Source organism: Triticum urartu, chromosome 2, assembly GCF_003073215.2.
Source record: "Triticum urartu cultivar G1812 chromosome 2, Tu2.1, whole genome shotgun sequence".
Classification (NCBI taxonomy): domain Eukaryota; kingdom Viridiplantae; phylum Streptophyta; class Magnoliopsida; order Poales; family Poaceae; genus Triticum; species Triticum urartu.
In genome coordinates, this window is record NC_053023.1 from 542,051,739 (window position 1) to 542,065,652 (window position 13,914).

Sequence of the window (13,914 nt, forward strand, 5' to 3'; positions counted from 1 at the left end):
AGGGACAGACCCACGCGGCCTGGGAATAATGCAGCCCTGGGGGCGCTCCCAGCTGGAAGTAAAACTCGAAAGATGTCACCTGATGATGTTGAGGACGAAGGGGTGTTGGTGTAGCAAACTCGGTGGGCTGCGGAAGCCGATCCTCATGAGCCCCCAGGCCCAGGGGCCTCGGGAGGCTTCGGAGGTGCTGGTGGCTCCTCGTGGACCATCTCCATCTCCGCCGGGGCTGCGGAATGCCTGGCCTCTTGCGCCTCCGTGATGCCCCTCATGAGGCGCTGGTACGCGTCAGCCATGCTCGGCAAGCCATAAGGCATGCGAACGTAGTTGTGGGGTGGACCTCCGTAGCGCCCCACTCGCGAGGGCCAGAGGCGCTCCAGGGAGGCAACTCGGTTGAGCCCTGGTACGTCGATGCAGATGCGCAGCCCGCCATCCTCGCCTGGATGGGGAGCCACTGCTGGTAGGCGGCGGCCGCCTTTCATGACTCTTGACTCCTGTAGCTCCTGAATGGCCTTGCTGACGAACTCCTGAGGGTCTGGATCTCCTTGCCTTGCTCCTTCTCGAGGGAAATGTGCTTCAAAACACGCCTCCAGGTGGTGCCCAAGCGCCTTCCTCGTGACCCTAGCTAGGTCGGTGGCCCTCCAGGGGAGAGCCCCCGAGCCCTGCCTGAGGAGGGCATCGGGCGCGCTTTCCTATGCGATGGAAGGAGGTTCCCCCTGGGCAGGCACGGGCCCAGAGGGGCCTGCCTCCTGAGGGGCCGGGCCGGATGATGTCTTCTTCTTCTTGGGGGCGGCCTCGGGAAGCCTCCTGCTTCCGCGATCCGGGTCTTCTAGTGATGCGGCCTGAAAGGCTCGTTCCAGGGAACACACCGCGTCCTTCTCTTCGCAGGGCACCGTGATGACTCCGCCGCTTCCTGGCATCTTGAGGACGTTGTAGCCATGGTGAGTTACGGCCATGAACTTGGCCAGCGCTGGGTACCCAAGGATGGCGTTGTACGGCAGGCGAATGTGAGCGACGTCAAAGTCGATGAGCTCAGTGCGGTAGTTGTCGCGTGCCCCGAAGGTGACAGGGAGGCGGACCTGCCCGATCGGGACCGTGGAGCCGTCGGTGATACCAAAGAAAGGCTTGGTTGGCTGAAGCTGGCTGTAGGGCACTTGGAGGTTGTTGAATGTCTCCACGGACAGGACGTTGAGCCCTGCCCCGCCATCGATGAGGGTCTTGGTGACCACCACGTTGCTAATGATTGGGGAACAAAGCATCGGGAGGACTCCGGCCGTAGCCGCACACTTGAGCTGATCTGCTGAGCTGAACGTGATGGCGCACGCCGACCAGCTGAGAGGGCGCATGGCTTCGAGCCTGGGGAGGACTGCGTTCACTTCGCGGGCGAACTGCTTGAAGATGCGTTGAGAGGCTGGGGCTTGAGCCCCGCCCAGGATGCAGGCGATTGCGCGCGGCTCCTGCAAGCCCCCAGCCTCCTCGTCCTGGTGGCGGTCCTCGTTTCTCCTTGGCTGTGGCGGCAGTGGTGGGAGGCCTGCGTTGCCTTGCGGGCGATCCTCGCGAGGCTGATCCCTCCAGCCTCCCTCGCGAGGCGGGTCTTGCCAGCGATCCTCGCGAGGTTGATCGCACCACCCCTGGCGCAGGCCACGATCTTCCCAGCGTCCTGCGTTCCTTCCTCCTCCTCGACCGTAGCCCCGGTCACCGCGGTCGGGGCGACGGCCGATCCTTCCTTCTTGCACGGCTCAGAGTTCTTGACATTCGTTGGTGTTGTGGGTGTGGAGGTCGTGGTACACACAGTACCGGCTGCCCTTGGAAGGTTCGGGCTGACCTCTGCCCCGCTTGGTGTTCGGTTCTGCCGCGAGCACGGCAGCCCCCTTGCGCTTCACATCCTTGGCCTTGAGCTTCTTCTCTTCTGGGTCTGCGGCAGGCAGCTCGAGGAGGGAGAGACGCCCTTCCTCAGCCCTTGAGCACTTGTTCGCCAAGTTGAACAGCTCCAAGGAAGTGCACAGGTCTTCATGCATCGCCAGCTCCTCCTTCATCTTGACGTCGCGCACGCCGTCGAAGAAGGCCGAGATGATGGCCTCTTCAGTCACCTTGGGAATCTTGAGGCGTGCATTGTTGAAGCGCTGGATGTACTTCTGCAGGGTCTCCCCGGGTTGTTGCTTGATGCGGCGCATGTCGCTCATGGCGGGTGGCCGGTCGCGAGTGCCTTGGAAGTTGGCGATGAAGCGGGTGCGCATCTCGTCCCAGGAGGAGATTGTGCCTGGAGCCAGGTTCAGGAGCCAGGTGCGGGCCCCGTCCTTGAGCGCCATGGGAAACCAGTTCGCCATGACCTTCTCGTCTCCGTGGGCAGCTTCGATGCCCAGCTCGTAGAGCTGGAGGAACTCTGCAGGGTCGGCCGTGCCGTCGTAGCGAGGAGGCAGGTCTGGCTTGAACTTGCCGGGCCACGCGACGCTGCGTAGTTCAGTGGTGAAGGCGCGGCAGCCTGCTGTGGCCACGGGAGGCCTTGGGTGACGGAGAGCTTGGTCTTGCATGTCCCCACGCGCTGGAGCAGGAGGATGGTCGCGACGTGCTGGAGCAGGGAGCGCCCGGGCAGCTTCTGGCGGGCGAGGGACTTCTTGGCAGCTCTGTTCTTGCCGCGCTGGCACCTGACGGAGCGGGTTCCGCCCAGGGGCCACGCGCCTTGGAGCCATGGCGTCTTCTTGAGGAGGAGGCGGCCGGGGCACCGCCGGAGCCTCGTCGCCCGCGCGGGGCGGGGTGTGGTGCAGCAGAACGGACGGCGCAGGAGAGCCCCCTGCAGCGCGGACGAGCTCGGCGACGCGGTCGAGCCATTCGTCGTAGACGTCATCGACGGGATGGTAGCGCAGGAGCTCGTTTGCCGCGATGAGTGCAGCCCGAGCCTCCATGGGCGCGCGGAGCGCGCGGGACAAAGATCCAGCCGGGGCAAGCGAGGGAGTTGCGGTGCAGCCGTCTTGCCGCACGGATGGATGCTGGGACGATGCTTGCTGCTCGTCCCCCGTCGGGCCGGTGGCGGCGCTGACGGCAGGTGACGGGGAACGGCGAGGATGCCCGCCGACAGGGGCCGTCTGGGCGACGTAGGAAGCGAGCGCGGCCTGGCGCTCCGCGCGGGCCCGACGAGCGTCAGACATGGGCGTGATGGTCGGAGGAGAACGGGGTGGTAGAAGGTGGATTCCGGCGCCCCCCTACCTGGCGTGCCAAATGTCGGATTTCGGGTTCCGGCAGACCCTTGAGGTTCGAACACTGGGGTGCGCATGGAGATTTCGCCTCCTACCTACATGCACCCCCCTGCCATGCTAGGATCTAAACTACGGAAAGAACAACGCAAGAGACACAAGGTTTATACTGGTTCGGGCCACCGTTGTGGTGTAATACCCTACTCCGGTGTGTGGTGTGGTGGATTGCCTCTTGGGCTGATGATGATGAACAATACAAGGAAGAACAGCCTCGCGAGGGTCTGTTCCTGGCTGGGGCGATGAACTGCTGGGAGGAGTTCAGTCACCTTTCTCTCTCTCTCTCTCTCTCAACCAACCGACCGAACCCCCTCCCGTTCTGTGGGTGGCTGGTCCTATTTATAGAGGCCTTGGTCCTCTTCCCAAATATCGAGCGGGAAGGGAGCCAACAATGGCGGGCTAATTTGAAGGGGGACAGCAAGTATCAGCTATCCTGACAAAAGTAGTCTTCGCCTGCGCAAAGCTCTGGTGATGACGCCATCTTGGGCTCCACGGTGACCTCCATCTCGTAGTCCTCCTGGTCTTGGTCTCGTTGCACCGAAATGGCAACCTTTGCCTGATGCCTCGGTACTCCGCGGCTGCACTTGCCCCCTTTGCACCAAAGAGGAAAGGAGGACGCTGCGCGGGCTGGCACCCGCCTGGCGCCGTGAATCGTCATGGCTTGCGTCACGGGCACCTCGTGAGGTACCTCGCCTTGATCTCTCCGCCTCCTCGTGAGCTAGCCTGACGAGGCCGTGCCTGAGGAAGCTCCGCGTCGTCCGCCCCGCGAGGGTCTTGGGTTTGTGTTGGTGAAGATGGGTCGTGCTGGGCCCCCCTTTGAGCCACGCCGCAATCCGCAGGCAGGCAAGTCTGGGGACCCCCGTTCCCAGAACGCCGACATTTATGGACTGGTGCAAGCCTCTCAGATTTGGAATATACGCTATGATAGTGTGATCAAAGCATATGGTTTTATACAGACTTTTGGAGAAGCCTATATTTACAATAAAGTGAGTGGGAGCTCTGTAGCATTTCTGATATTATATGTGCATGACATATTGTTCATTGGAAATGATATAGAATTTTTGGATAGCATAAAAGGGTACTTGAATAAGAATTTTTCAATGAAAGACCTCGGTGAAGCTGCTTATATATTGGGAATCAAGATCTGTAGAGACAGATCAAGACGCTTAATTGGACTTTCACAAAGCACATACCTTGATAAAATTTTGAAGAAGTTCAAAATGGATCAGTCAAAGAAAGGGTTCTTGCCTGTGTTACAAGGTGGGAAGTTGAGTCAGACTCAATGCCCGACCACTGCAGAAGATAGAGAGAAAATGGTCATTCCCTATGCCTCAGCCATAGGTTATATCATGTATGCAATGATGTGTACCAGACCTGATGTGTGCCTTGCTATAAGTTTAGCAGGGAGGTACCAAAGTAATCCAGGAGTGGATCACTAGATGGCGGTCAAGAAAATCTTAAAATACCTGAAAAGGACTAAGGATATGCTTCTCGTTTATGGAGGTGACAAAGAGCTTGTCATAAATGGTTACGTCCATGCAAGCTTTGACACTGATCTGGATGACTCTAAGTCGCAAACCGGATACGTACTTATATTGAATGGTGGAGCTGTCAGTTGGTGTAGTTCCAAGCAGAGCATCGTGGCGGGATCTACGTGTGAAGCAGAGTACATAGCTGCTTCGGAAGTAGCAAATGAAGTAGTTCATATCCGATCTAGGTGTTATACCTAGTGCATCGGGTCCAATGAAAATCTTTTGTGACAATACTGGAGAAATTGCCTTAGCGAAGGAATCCACATTTCACAAGAGAACCAAACACATCAACAGATGCTTCAATTCCATCCGCGATCAAGTCAAGGAGGGAGACATAGAGATTTTTAAGATACATACGGATCTGAATGTTGCAGACCCGTTGACTAAGCCTCTTCCACGAGCAAAACATGATCAGCACCAAGACTCCATGGATGTTAGAATCATTACTATGTAATCTAGATTATTGACTCTAGTGCAAGTGGGAGACTGAAGGGAATATGCCCTAGAGGCAATAATAAAGTTGTTATTTATATTTCCTTATATCATGATAAATGTTTATTATTCATGCTAGAATTGTATTAACCGGAAACTTAGTACATGTGTGAATACATATACAAAACAGAGTGTCCCTAGTATGCCTCTACTTGACTAGCTCGTTAGTCAAAGATGGTTAAGTTTCCTGACCATAGACATGTGTTGTCATTTGATGAACGGGATCACATCATTAGAGAATGATGTGATGGAAAAGACCCATTTGTTAGCTTAGCATAATGATCGTTAAGTTTTATTGTTATTGCTTTCTTCATGACTTATACATATTCATCTGACTATGAGATTATGCAACTCCCGAGTACCGGAGGAACACCTTGTGTGCTATCAAACGTCACAACATAACTAGGTGATTATAAAGATGATCTACAGGTGTCCCCAAAGGTGTTTGTTGGGTTGGCATAGATTGAGATTAGGACTTGTCACTCTGAGTATCAGAGAGGTATCTCCCTCTCAGTAATGCAAATCACTATAAGCCTTGCAAGCAATGTGACTAATGAGTTAGTTACGAGATGATGCATTACGGAACAAGTAACGGGACTTGTCGGTAACGAGATTGAACTAGGTATAATGATACCGACGATCGAATCTCGGGCAAGTAACATACCGATGACAAAAGGGAATAACGCATGTTATTATTACGGTTTGACTGATAAAGATCTTCGTAGAATATGTAGGAACCAATATGAGCATCCAGGCTCCGCTATTGGTTATTGACCAAAGGTGTGTCTCGGTCATGTCTACATAGTTCTCCAACCCGTAGGGTCTCCACGCTTAACGTTCTATGATGATTTGTATTATGAGTTATGTGTTTTGGTGACCGAAGTTTGTTCAGAGTCCCGGATGAGATCACGTACATGACAAGGAGTTTCGAAATGGTCGAGAGGTAAAGATTCATATATTGGAAGGTAGTATTCGGACGTCAAAATGGTTTCGGGTGGTTCGGGTATTTTACAGGAGTACCAAGGGGTTACCGGAACCCCCCCCCCCCCGGGGGGGGGGGAATATTGGGCCTACATGGGCCTTAGTGGAGAGAGAGGGGAGGCCGCAAGGGGTGCCCCCCATGGAGTCTGAATTGGACTAGGGGAGGGGGCGGCGCCCCCCTTTCCCTCTCCCTCTCCCTCTCCTTCCTTTTCCCCTCCAGTAAGAAAGGAAATAGGGGGCGCTGAATCCTACTAGGAGTGGAGTCTTAGTAGCACTCCCCCCATGGCGCGCCCCCTTGGTGGCCGGCCTCCTCCTTCCCTCCTTTATATACAGGGGCAGGGGGCACCCCATAGCACATCAATTGTTCTCTTAGCCGTGTGCGGTGCCCCCCCTCCATAGTTTACTCCTCCGGTCATAGCGTCGTAGTGCTTAAGCGAAGCCCTGCGCGGATCACATCACCATCACCGTCACCACGCTGCCGTGCTGACGGAACTCTCCCTCGACCCTCTGCTGGATCAAGAGTTCGAGGGACATCATCGAGCTAAATGTGTGCTAAACTCGGAGGTGCCATACGTTCGGTACTAGATCGGCTGGATCGCGAAGACGTTTGACTACATCAACCGCGTTAACCTAACGCTTCCACTTTCGGTCTACGAGGGTTTGTAGACACACTCTCCCCCTCTCTTTGCTATGCATCTCCTAGATAGATTGTGCATGGTCGTAGGAAATTTTTTGAAATTGCATGTTATGTTTCCCAACATGGAAGGCATAGGATGAAGATGGTCTCTCTCAAACAACCCTGCAACCAAATAACAAAGAGTCTCTTGTGTCCCCAACACACCCAATACAATGGTAAATTGTATAGGTGAAGGAAATATGCCCTAGAGGCAATAATAAAGTTGTTATTTATATTTCCTTATATCATGATAAATGTTTATTATTCATGCTAGAATTGTATTAACCGGAAACTTAGTACATGTGTGAATACATAGACAAACAGAGTGTCACTAGTATGCCTCTACTTGACTAGCTCGTTAATCAAAGATGGTTAAGTTTCCTAGCCATGGACAAAGAGTTGTCATTTGATAAACGGGATCACATCATTAGATAATGTTGTGATTGACTTGACCCATCCGTTAGCTTAGCACTTTGATCGTTAAGTTTACTGCTATTGCTTTCTCCATAACTTATACATGTTCCTATGACTATGAGATTATGCAACTCCCAAATACCGAAGGACCACTTAGTGTGCTATCAAATGTCACAACGTAACTGGGTGACTATAAAGATTCTCTACAGGTGTCTCCGATGGTGTTTGTTGAGTTGGCATAGATCGAGATTAGGATTTGTCACTCTGTGTATCGGAGAGGTATCTCTGGGCCCTCTCGGTAATGCACACCACTATAAGCCTTGCAAGCAATGTGACTAATGAGTTAGTTACGGGATGTTGCATTATGGAATGAGTAAAGAGATTTGCCGGTGACGAGATTGAACTAGGTATTGAGATACCTACGACCGAATCTTGGGCAAGTAACATACCGATGATAAAGGGAACAACGTATGTTGTTATGCTATTTGACCGATAGAGATCTTCGTAGAATATGTAGGAACCAATATGAGCATCCAGGTTCCGCTATTGGTTATTGACCAGAGACGAGTCTCGGTCATGTCTACATAGTTCTCGAACCCGTAGGGTCCGCACGCTTAACATTAGGTGGCGATCGGTGTTATGAGTTTATGTGTTTTGATGTACCGAAGTAGTTTGGAGTCCCGGATATGATCACGGACATGACAAGGAGTATCGAAATGGTCGAGACATAAAGATTGATGTATTGAAAGGCTATGTTTAGACATCGTAATGGTTTTGGGTGAGTTCGGGCATTTAGCAGAGTACCGGGGGGTTACCGGAACCCCCTGGGGAGTGTATGGGCCTTAATGGGACTTAGTGGGAGAGAGGAGGAGGCGGCCAAGGTAGAGGGCGTGCCCCCCCCCCCAAGCCCAATCCGAATTGAGTGGGGGTCGGGCTCCCCTTCCTTCCCTCTCTCTCTCCCCCTTCCTTTCTCTCCTACTCCAACAAGGGAAGGGGGAATCCTACTCCCACCGGGAGTAGGACTCCCCCTTTGGGCGCACCATAGAGGGCCGGCCCTTCCCCTCCTCCACTCCTTTATATACAGGGGAGGGGGCACCCCATAGATACACAAGTTGATTGTTTAGCCGTGTGCGGTGCCCCCCTCCACAGAATTCCACCTCGGTCATATCGTTGTAGTGCTCAGGCGAAGCCCTGCGTCGGTAACTTCATCATCACCGTCATCATGCCGTCGTGCTGAAGAATCTCTCCCTCGACACTCAGCTGGATCTAGAGTTCGTGGGACGTCACCGAGCTGAACGTGTGCAGATCGCAGAGGTGCCGTACCTTCGGTGCTGGGATCGGTCGGATCGTGAAGATGTACGACTACATCAACCGCATTGTCATAACGCTTCCGCTTACGGTCTACGAGGGTATGTAGAAAACTCTATCCCCTCTCATTGCTATGTATCACCTAGATGGATCTTGCGTGTGCGTAGGAAATTTTTTGAAATTACTGCGTTCCCCAACAGTGGCATCCGAGCCAGGTCTATGCATAGATGTTATATGCACGAGTAGAACACAAAGGAGTTGTGGGCGTGGGTATATACATATTGCTTGCCGTCACTAGTTGATTCTTGATTCAGTGATATTGTTGGATGAAGCGGCTCAGACCGACATTACGTGTACGCTTACGCGAGACTGGTTCTACCGACGTGCTTCGCACACAGGTGGCTAGTGGGTGTCAGTTTCTCCAATTTTAGTTGAGTCAGATTCAATGAACAGGGTTCTTTCTGAAGATCAAAAAGCAATCACTATACCGTGTTGTGGTTTTTGATGCGTAGGTAAGAACGGTTCTTGCTAAGCCCGTAGCAGCCATGTAAGACTTGCAACAACTAAGTAGAGGACGTCTAACATGTTTTTGCAGGACATGTTGTGATGTGATATGGTCAAGACATGATGCTAAATTTTATTTTATGAGATGATCATGTTTTGTAACACAGTTATCGGCAACTGGCAGGAGCCATATGGTCATCGCTTTATTGTATGAAATGCAATCGCCATGTAATTGCTTTACTTTATCACTAAGCGGTAGCGATATTCGTAGAAGCAATAGTTGGCGAGACAAAAATGATGCTTCGATGGAGATCAAGGTGTCAAGCCGGTGACGATGGTGATCATGACGGTGATTTGGAGATGGAGATCAAAGGCACATGATGATGATGGCCATATCATATCACTTATATTGATTGCATGTGATGTTTATCCTTTATGCATCTTATTTTGCTTAGTTCGGCGGTAGCATTATAAGATGGTCTCTCACTAAATTTCAAGGTATGAGTGTTCTCCCTGAGTATGCACCGTTGCTACAGTTCGTCGTGCTGAGACACCACGTGATGATCGGGTGTGATAAGCTCTACGTTCACATACAATGGGTGCAAGCCAGTTTTGCACACGCGGAATACTCGGGTTAAACTTGACAAGCCTAGCATATGCAGATATGGCCTCGGAACACTGAGACCAAAAATTCGAGCGTGAATCATATGGTAGATATGATCAACATAGTGATGTTCACCATTGAAAACTACTCCATCTCACGTGATGATCGGACATGGTTTAGTTAATATGGATCACATGATCACTTAGATGATTAGAGGGATGTCTATATAAGTGGGAGTTCTTAAGTAATTTGATTAATTGAACTTTAATTTATCATGAACTTAGTACCTGATAGTATTTTGCATGTCTATGTTGTTGTAGATAGATGGCTCGTACTGTTGTTCCGTTGAATTTTAATGCGTTCCTAGAGAAAGCTAAGTTGAAACATGATGTAGAAATTACACGGACTGGGTCCATAACTTGAGGATTATCCTCATTGCTGCAGAGAAGAATTACGTCCTGGAAGCGCCGCTAGGTGAAAAACCCGCTGCAGGAGCAACACCAGATGTTATGAACGTCTGGCAAAGCAAAGCTGATGACTACTCAATAGTTCAGTGTGCCATGCTTTACGGCTTAGAACCGGGACTTCAACGATGTTTTGAACGTCATGGAGCATATGAGATGTTCCAGGAGTTGAAATTAATATTTCAATGAAATGCCCGGATTGAGAGATATGAAGTCTCCAATAAGTTCTATAGCTGCAAAATAGAGGAGAATAGTTCTGTCAGTGAACATATACTCAGAATGTCTGGGTACCACAACCACTTGACTTAGTTGGGAATTAATCTTTCTAATGATAGTGTCATTGACAGATTTCTTCAATCACTGCTACCAAGCTACAAGAGCTTCGTGATGAACTATAATATGCAGGGGATGTATAAGACAATTCCCGAGCTCTTCGCAATGCTAAAGGCTGCGGAGGTAGAAATCAAGAAGGAGCATCAAGTGTTGATGGTCAACAAGACCACCAGTTTCAACAAAGAGGGTAAAGGGAAGAAGGGGAACTTCAAGAAGAACGGCAAGCAAGTTGCTGCTCAAGTTAAGAAGCCCAAGTTTGGACCTAAGCCTGAGACTGAGTGCTTCTACTACAAAGGGACTGGTAACTGGAAGCGGAACTGCCCCAAGTATTTGGCGGAGAAGAAGGATGGCAAAGTGAAAGGTATATTTGATATACATGTTATTGATGTGTACCTTACTAATGCTTGTAGTAGCGCCTGGGTATTTGATACTGGTTCTGTTGCTAATATTTGCAACTCAAAATAGGGGCTACGGATTAAGCGAAGATTAGCTAAGGACAAGGTGACGATGCACGTGGGAAATGGTTCCAAAGTCGATGTGATCTCCGTCAGCATGCTACCTCTACATCTACCTTCGGGATTAGTATTAGACCTAAATAATTGTTATTTGGTGCCAGCGTTGAGCATGAACATTATATCTGGATCTTGTTTGATGCGAGACGGTTATTCATTTAAATCATAGAATAATGGTTGTTCTATTTATATGAGTAATATATCTTTTATGGTCATGCACCCTTGATGACTGGTCTATTTTTACTAAATCTTGATAGTAGTGATACACATGTTCATAGTATTGAAGCCAAAAGATATAAGTTTAATAATGATAGTGCAACTTATTTGTGGCACTGCCGTTTAGTTCATATTGGTGTAAAACGCATGAAGAAACTCCATGCCGATGGACTTCTGGAATCACTTGATTATGAATCACTTGATGCTTGCGAACCATGTCTCATGGGCAAGATGACTAAGACTCCGTTCTCCGGAACAATGGAGCAAGCAACAGACTTGTTGGAAATAATACATACTGATGTATGCGGTCCGATGAGTGTTGACGCTCGCGGCGGGTATCGTTATTTTCTTACCTTCACAGATGATCTGAGCAGATATGGATATATCTACTTGATGAAACATAAGTCTGAAACATTTGAAAAGTTCAAAGAATTTCAGAGTGAAGTGGAAAATCATCATAACAAGAAAATTAAGTTTCAAAGATCTGATCGTGGAGGTGAATATTTGAGTTATGAGTTTGGTCTTAATTTGAAACAATGCGGAGTAGTTTCGCAACTCACGCCACCTGGAACACCACAGCGTAATGGTGTGTCCGAACGTCATAACTGCACTTTATTAGATATGGTGTGATCTATGATGTCTCTTACTGATTTACCACTATCGTTTTGGGGTTATGCTTTAAAGACGGCTGCATTCACGTTAAATAGGGCACATCGAAATCCATTGAGACGACACCTTATGAACTATGGTTTGGCAACAAACCCAAGTTGTCGTTTCTTAAAGTTTGGGGCTGCGATGCTTATGTGAAAAAGCTTCAACCTGATAAGCTCGAACCCAAATCGGAGAAATGTGTCTTCATAGGATACCCAAAGGAGACAGTTGGGTACACCTTCTATCACAGATCCGAAGGCAAGATATTCGTTGCTAAGAATTGACCATTTCTAGAGGAGTTTCTCTCGAAAGAAGTGAGTGGGAGGAAAGTAGAACTTGATGAGGTAACTGTACCTGCTCCCTTATTGGAAAGTAGTTCATCACAGAAATCAGTTCCAGTGATTCCTACACCAGTAAGTGAGGAAGTTAATGATGATGATCAAGAACCTTCTGATCAAGTTACTACCGAACCTCGTAGGTCAACCAGAGTAAGATCCGCACCAGAGTGGTACGGTAATCCTGTTCTGGAAGTCATGTTACTTGACCATGACAAACCTACGAACTATGAGGAAGCGATGATGAGCCCAGATTCCGCAAAATGGCTTGAGGCCATGAAATCTAAGATGGGATCCATGTATGAGAACAAAGTGTGGACTTTGGTTGACTTGCCCGATGATCGGCAATCCATAGAGAATAAATGGATCTTCAAGAAGAAGACTGACGCTGACGGTAATGTTACTGTCTACAAAGCTTGACTTGTTGCGAAAGGTTTTTGACAAGTTCAAGGAGTTGACTACGATGAGACCTTCTCACCCGCAGCGATGCTTAAGTCCATCCGAATCATGTTAGCAATTGCCGCATTTTATGATTATGAAATTTGGCAAATGGATGTCAAAACTGCATTCCTTAATGGATATCTTAAAGAAGAGTTGTATATGATGCAACCAGAAGGTTTTGTCGATCCAAAAGGTGCTAACAAAGTGTGCAAGCTCCAGCGATCTATTTATGGACTGGTGCAAGCCTCTCGAAGTTGGAATATACACTTTGATAGTGTGATCAAAGCATATGGTTTTACAGACTTTTGGAGAAGCCTGTATTTACAAGAAAGTGAGTGGGAGCTCTGTAGCATTTCTGATATTATATGTGGATGACATATTGCTGATCGGAAATGATACTGAATTTCTGAATAGCATAAAAGGATACTTGAATAAGAATTTTACAACGAAAGACCTCGGTGAAGCTGTTTATATATTAGGCATCAAGATCTACAGAGAGAGATCAAGACGTTTAATTGGACTTTCACAAAGCACATAGCTTGATAAAGTTTTGAAGAAGATCAAAATGGATCAAGCAACGAAAGGGTTCTTGCCTGTGTTACAAGGTGTGAAGTTGAGTCAAACTCAATGCCCGACCGTTGTAGAAGATATAGAGAAAATGAAAGTCATTCCCTATGCTTGAGCCATAGGTTCTATCATGTATGCAATGCTGTGTACCAGACCTGATGTGTGCCTTGCTATCAGTTTAGCGGGGAGGTACCAAAGTAATCCAGGAGTGGATCACTGGACAGCGGTCAAGAACATCCCGAAATACCTGAAAAGGACTAAGGATGTGTTTCTCGTTTATGGAGGTGACAAAAAGCTCGTCATAAATGGTTATGTCGATGCAGGCTTTGACACTGATCCGGATGACTCTAAGTCACAAACCGGATACGTATTTTTATTGAATGGTGGAGCTGTCAGTTTGTGCAGTTCCAAGCAGAGCGTCATGGAGGGATCTATGTGTGAAGCGGAGTACATAGCTGCTTCGGAAGCAGCAAATGAAGGAGTCTGGATAAAGGAGTTCATATCCGATCTAGATGTCATACCTAGTGCATCGGGTCCAATGAAAATCTTTTGTGACAATACTAGTGCAATTGCCTTGGCAAAGGAATCCAGATTTCACAAGAGAAACAAGCACATCAAGAGACGCTTCAATTCCATCTG